At 35.9% G+C, this 7,070-nt stretch overlaps 1 pseudogene; it reads left to right on the top strand.

Annotated features, from left to right (window-relative positions):
• The first annotated feature begins 2,629 nt into the window (after positions 1 to 2,629).
• LOC115956936 lies at positions 2,630 to 6,035 on the top strand (annotated as a pseudogene).
• The last annotated feature ends 1,035 nt before the right edge of the window (positions 6,036 to 7,070 follow it).

Here is a 7,070-nt window from a genome sequence, read left to right as displayed (position 1 = left end):
CCATAAAAACTTTCAAATCCTATAAAATTTGCAATCCTGCTACAGTGGGCTGCTACTATAGCAAGATTGTAAAAAAAAAAAAAAAAAATTTGTTTTATCACTTTCCCTTCCACCCGCATCCTTTTTTGCGCCTATCTCTACTCGTTTTCCCTCAAATTTTATTTTATTTTTTCTGGTTCACTCTTTCTCCCACGCCTACGCCTCTGCCTCTGCCAACTCTCCTTTTTTTTTTTTTTTTTTTTTTCTTCGTTCTCCCTCAACCCAAGCCACTCTTCCCTCCCTCAATCTACGCCGCCAAACCCATCTCCGCTTCACTACTCCCTCTAACCGAACCACCATCACAAACACAACCTCTTCTTCCTCTGAGTGAACCCATATTGAACCCACTCTTCTCTTCCTGACCGAACCCACTCTTCTCTCCCTGATGTGCTCCGGCGATTTTGTAGGACTAGGTTTGTGGGTCTGAGTTCATGGGTCTTTGGGTGGGTGGTGACTGAGGTGGGTTGCTGTGGTTGAGGCGTGGGTCTCTAGGTTTGATGGGTTTTGCTTGCAGTGGCCGCCGTGGGTCTTGGGTTTGTGGGTTTTGTTCGCCAGTCTATCCTCCGCCTCCCTCTTTTCCTCTCACGGTGAGGCTTCTCTCTCTCAAGTTTAGTTTAGTTTTTGGATTTTTTTTTTTTTTTTTTTTGGCTATGGGGTCGATTTTTGGATGGATACTGATTGTGGTGGCAGTGGGTTGGCCATGGGTCTGGGTTTGCTGTTGAATGTTGATGGTTTATGGTGGTGGTGGCTGACTGGGGTTGCTTGGGCTGAGAAGAAAGTGGTGGAAAGAGAGAGAAAGTGGTAAAATAAAAATAATATTATTTAAATGAAGTTGTAAAAAAAATTAGAATGTTTGATGTTTGATGGATTGTAAAATGGTATTTTAAAATTGATAAGTAGGATTTTGAAGTGGTAAATGCTAAAATATTTAGCATTCTTGATGAGAATGCTCTAATTTTTGTAAATTTATTGGGTTGGAGCTTTAATAGTTGAGTTAACTTATGTCTATCTTTTTAATAATTAAATGATTGCCAGATTATTAAAAAATGTCATGTCTGCCCTTCGTATTAGGCTAGACAGCTATAGGAAGTTAAAAAATGGACCAATATTGCTTATTTACTAAACTTTATGGAGTAGTAGTAGTGCTCATTTAAGACTTCAAAAACTGGAAGTGCTCAATATGTAAAGATAGAGATTATTAATATATTTTGGCTAAACTTTCCAATGTATAATATCTCTAGTATCAATTAATTTTTTGAATTTTCATTAAAGTGAGGTAAAAAACAATAGGAAAAAGTTTACTTTTAAACTAGTTTGGAGGAAACATCCTCCAACCTATTACGTGCATTGCAAGAGACTATTCACATGCACTTTTGTTCGTAAGAACCTAAGGTTCGACTGTTTCAAGGTGAAGCAGTTCCACCATGCCGAGTTTTGTTGCACTGTCAACACCAACTCGGCGCAATGTTTCTCATGGGTTTTGGGCATGCCCATTGTGGCCAAGTCCAAGGGCGGCTCTACATTGATGCCAGGGTGGTCATATGACCATTTTAACTTTGAAAAAAAATAGTTATTATATATAAAGTTTAAAAATTTTATGATTTTTTTACCTTTAAAAAAAGTTGTGACCATATTAAATTTTTTTAGGTCCAACATAAATAAACTTTGGACAAAGTTTGGCAACAAACTTGGTTGTAGATTAAGGTTATAACTCTATTTAATATATATTTTTAATTGAATGTGAATTTTGACAAATCTACAATTAGATTACATTTTCTTCTATATCCTCCATGCATGCTGTTAGGGTCATATTTTCCATGTAATTGACTAATCATTTGATAAAATGCACTTTACTTGTAATTGAGTAGGTCTAAGTTAGGTTTAATATATCAAGAAGTATGTTACTCAAACATATCAAGTGGTATCTTTAAAGTCATGAAGATTGATCCAAGAAACAAGTGAATAAAAGCTGATTCATTAAGTCTTGACAAAAGCTCGATGGATACCGCTATCGAGGTTAAATGAAGAAGCTTGACACAAGCTCGATCTATCGAGAATTACGATTTCAAAAATTCAAGATCTGAAATTCGGCCAATGCCATATTATTTGATTAAGGTTTCTTTTCTCACAACCCTAGTAATATATAAGACATATTTTAAAAGCCGTCATACACAGATACAGAGAACTAGAACTCATATACTATATGTGAAGCTACTACGTTTATACGCCTTAGGGTTTTATAACCAAATGCTTCTTGATCTTCATCGTTTATGAAGTGAAAAACTTTGTAGCCAATAACAATCATTCAAGTTATTAGAGTTAGTCACATATTGGGATTCATGTTAGTCACAGATTGGAGATTTGTGCAACAAAGGAAAGAAGGTTGCTACAAAATCAAGTCCAATTGGATATTGGAGCAAAGGTTCAACTGTAGGTTGGTATTTTGGGATAGGTCAAGGTAGTAATAAGATTCCTTATACTTGTAATCGCTTGATTATTGATTAGTGGATTCTTGGGCTAGGGTAGTGGTAACATCTCATTGGCATGAAATTTGACACATATTTTCTTTGACTGCTTTGTGTGTTGCAATTTTGCATTCAAACACGAGTTAGGCGTGCATGCCATCCCCATTGAGGTCGAGGATGCCGAGTCTGCCTTGCACATTAGCGTCTCCCATGGTGCCAAGCCTGTGTCTCCACCTATTTACCTCGGCAACAAAGACAACTCCTTTGCCATTCTCACCAAAGTTCACCTCTTAGGCGACGTCCTTCATCAAATCATCAAACCTTGATGATTCATTGTTATTCTTGCCCAGTTCGAAAGTGTGGATGAAGTCTCATCCTACCCGTTGTTGGATTTCGGGATCCGACGGCTTGATCACGTTGTGAGTAGTGTCCCCAAAATAGCCCCTGTGGTATCATACCCGAAGAACTTCACTAGATTCCATGAATTCGCAGAGTTCATAGCTGAGGACGTAGGGACTTGTGAGAGTGGGTTAAACTCTGTAGTTTTGGCCAACAATGAGGAAATAGTTCTTTTACCATTGACCGAGCTGGTGTTTAGGACAAAGAGAAAAGGCCAAATATATAGAGGGGTAGGACTAGTGCACCACTCGGCATTGGAGAGTGAGGACATACATATTCAGAACACTGAGGGAGATGAGCAAGCGGAGTGGGGTACTAGGGGCCGGGGTTTGAGTTCATGCGGTCGCTGCCACCGACGTATTATACGAATTTGAAGAATAGGGTAAGGGATGTGTTGACAGATGAGCGGATTAAGGGGTGTGAGGAGTTAGCTAGGGATTATGGTCGATAGGGATGATTAGGGGACATTGTTCCAGATCTTCTCCAAGCCTGTATGAGATAGGTATTTCAATTTCTGCTATGTGTGTATAATATGTAACATTAATAATACATTATAGTATAATATAATGTAGTATTGAAGAGTATGGTAGAGAGTTAAGAGTTGATATATATTACTAATGTTAGGACAATCTAGTATGTATTTGTCTGATGATAAAGAGTTATAATCATAAGCAGACTCTATAAGTTGAGATTCTCTATAAATAAATAAAAAAATCTAAAAAAAAAATGTATTTCTTTGCTAGGTGGTGGACTCAATAGACAAAAACCTACTACCATATTATCCATTCTTGAAGTGTTTTGGGTGTTTCATGGTTTTATGAGTAAGAAGTGAAATAATATAATTAAAGACTGAAACACTACCTTCATTCGAATATGAAGTGAAGTGAAATAATTTGCTTAGAGTCTGATTAAATATGTCCTGAACTTAGAATTGGTATATGTTGTCCTATTTTTATTGATACGTGCATGGTTTGGACAATGTGCATGAAGTGAAGTGGACGTAGAATGGAACCATATATGTTAGTGTGTGTAATAGGAGGGTAGTGTTACTCCACTATTTGTGTTAAGTTAGTTTAAGAATTATTTGAGTATTATGTTAACCTTAGTTGCTTGCCCATACTAAAAATAAATTAGGGTAAATTTCACTAACTACCCCTAAGGTTTGGCCAAATATTAAGGAGATTTAAAAGATTTCAAAATTGATAATTTCAGTCCTTAAGTTCAAACGGACTCTAATGTTGTTATTTATTTTAGTTTCTCTTTCTCACCCTCAAACCTTTCTTCTCTCTCCTCACTCTTTCTTCTCACTCTCTTTGGCTCCCTCATCCTTTTTTTTTTACTCTTAGGCCACTCTTTCTTCTCACCCTCTCTCTGGCTCCCTCATCCCTTTTCCACTCTTAGACCTCTCTTATCTTCTTGTGGTCTTTGTAGCGGCGCCATGGTGTGGGTAAGTGGTGTTCATGGGTTTCAGTGTGGATCTATGTTGGCTCTCATGGTCTTTGTGGCGGCATCGTGCTGTGGGTTAGTAGTGGTTCGTGGGTTTTGGTGTGAATTGGCATTGGAGGGTTTGGGTTATTTGTGGGTTGGCGGTGGAGGTTTGTGGATTTTGGTTTGGATTGATTGTGGGTTGGCAGTGCGGTGGAGGCTTGTGGATTTTGGTTTAGATCGGTTGTGGATCGGCGGTGGAGGTTTGTGGATTTTAGTTTGGATCGGTGGTGGTGGGTTTGCTTTGGATTTTTTTTTTTTTTTAAGCAAAGAGTTTGGGTTGGTTTGAGCAAAGGTTTTGTGGGTTCTTATGAATGGTTAGGTTAAGTGTAATATGGATTCGAAGACTTTGAGGGATATCTTGGTGAGTGGAGTTGAGCCTGATGATATTTGTGTCAACTGTGCTTATTGCTTGTGCTCAAATTGTGGTGGTTTTGCAAGGGAAATAGATTCATGAGTATGTTAGGAAGAGGAATGGGATGGAGACAGATGTGTTTGTGGGGACCGCGCTTGTTGATATGTATGCTAAGTGTGGGTGTATAGACATGGCTGAAGAAGTCTTTGAGGGGATGCCTAAAATGAATGTGTTTTCATGGGCAGCCATGATTGAGGATTGGCAGTACATGGGTACACAAGGAAGGCAATTCATTGTTTGGATATGATGCAAGTAGATGATGTGATAAGGCCTGAAGGGGTTGTCCTTCTTTGGGTTCTAGTGGCATGTACACATGCAAGAATCTCAGAGGAAGGCCAATTGCTATTGGATGACATGGAAAATTGATATGGTATTAGACCAAAACATGAGCATTATAACTAAGGTTAACAGTGTTAGAATTTGTTTGGACTAAAGGATTGAAATGACTAGTTTTGAAATCTTTTGGACCTCCTTGGTGGTATTTGGCCAAACCTCAGGGGTAGTTAATGAAATTTACCCAATAAATTAATATTTCTAAGTGTGCTATAAATATATATATATATATATATATATATATATAAATATAAAACAAAATGAAAGACTTGATTCTAGCTGAACAATGCAAGATAAGACATACTACTAAATAATGCTCTCTTCTAGTCCTTTTTCTTTAGTGGTGAACCAAATATAGTGGTCGAGTTTATAATTAAAATTCCCTATTATGTTGATAGTGTTTTATTTATACCTCACCAACTAGAGTATGTTATGTGTCTCATTATTTTTATTTTAAATTTTAATTATTTTATTAAAAAAATAAAAATAAAATATATGTGACAAATTATGATTGGTAAAGTGTAAAGTGAAATACTCGGAATGGGAAAAAGAATTTTTTATCATCAGAGTTCATAAGTTGGGGAGGTCCTATAACTTGTAATAATTATAGCAATGTCAACATAATTTAATGTTTTTTTTTTAAGTAATTTTGTTTAAAACCAAAAAAAGAAAAGAAAAGAAAAAGAAGAAGAAGAAGAAGAAAAGTGGAATAGGAATTTTGATTAATTTTTTATATTTCCAATATGTTAGATTAATTCAGATCGAGAGTAGGGTGCATGCTCAAGGATGAGGAAGGGAAGGAGTACCCAAAAGGCGGATGTGGAGGGTTTGGGAAGGGTAACTTCTCCGAGCTCTTCAAGTCCATCGAGGAATATGAGAAGACACTTGAAGCCAAGTGAATTTTTGAACCAGATGTTGCATGAATAAATTCCTTGTGGCATTTTCATCAATAAATCACGAGTATTGTTTTACTTTATGAATAAGGTAGTTGCTGGAGCCATGGTTTGGTCATAAATCATAATGTTAAAAAAAAAAATGGTGGAATAATGAAAGATCTTGTGATGCATAATGAGCTTCACGGTTCTTCTAAAATAATAATAATAATAATAATAATTGATGTGCATTGATAATAGCTTAATTTTGCATATTTATATCATTGTTAGAAAGTATTATTATACTTATTTTGAGTTAATTCATACATTTTATATTTGGTTTTGGAATAATGCTGAATAATTAATTTTGTGCTTAATTAAATTTTATTGAGTGAATTTGTCTTTTGTAAGAGAACGAAATTAAATAAATGGATTTGTACAAAGAAGAAAGCTAATGGACTTTACTTTTACAAGGGCCATGATGAAGTTAAAAAAGTCCAACTCAATTAAATTTAAGTCAAATTGGAGTAAGAAATCAAATGAAATTTGCACCAAATTCAAGTCCAATTCAGATTAGGATTTTAGCCTGCACATCAGTTAGTATTTTTGGTATAACTTTCTCTCAGATAGCCAATTGAGATGATTCAAGTTGGGATGAAAATTTAACATAAAGGGCTACAACTTTGTAGTTTACCAAAAGTGCGAATTCTGACGTTAAATGGGCCAAAATCATCAGTTAAGTGAAACCTAAAAATTTGGGATTTTCTCCAAACGGGAATTCAACTTGTAATAAGATTCCTTGACCTATTTAAAGGCTTTTTAGGGAAAAATTCAGAGGAGGCTAGTTTTAGGGCCAGGGGCTAGACATAGAGAGCACGACTATCTCTTTGGTTTTCTTCCATGACAGTTAATTTATATTCTATTTGTGTGGTTTAATGTTTAGTATTTTATTTTTGTGTTTTATTTCAATTACCATGAGTAGCTAAATTTATAATTAGGGTTGAGGATAAAATCTTGTTAAGGATTATCAGTAATATTTATGTGATTTGATTTTTCCTACAA

Source organism: Quercus lobata, chromosome 8, assembly GCF_001633185.2.
Source record: "Quercus lobata isolate SW786 chromosome 8, ValleyOak3.0 Primary Assembly, whole genome shotgun sequence".
Classification (NCBI taxonomy): Eukaryota; Viridiplantae; Streptophyta; class Magnoliopsida; order Fagales; family Fagaceae; genus Quercus; species Quercus lobata.
This window is presented reverse-complemented; position numbering and strand designations above follow the sequence as displayed.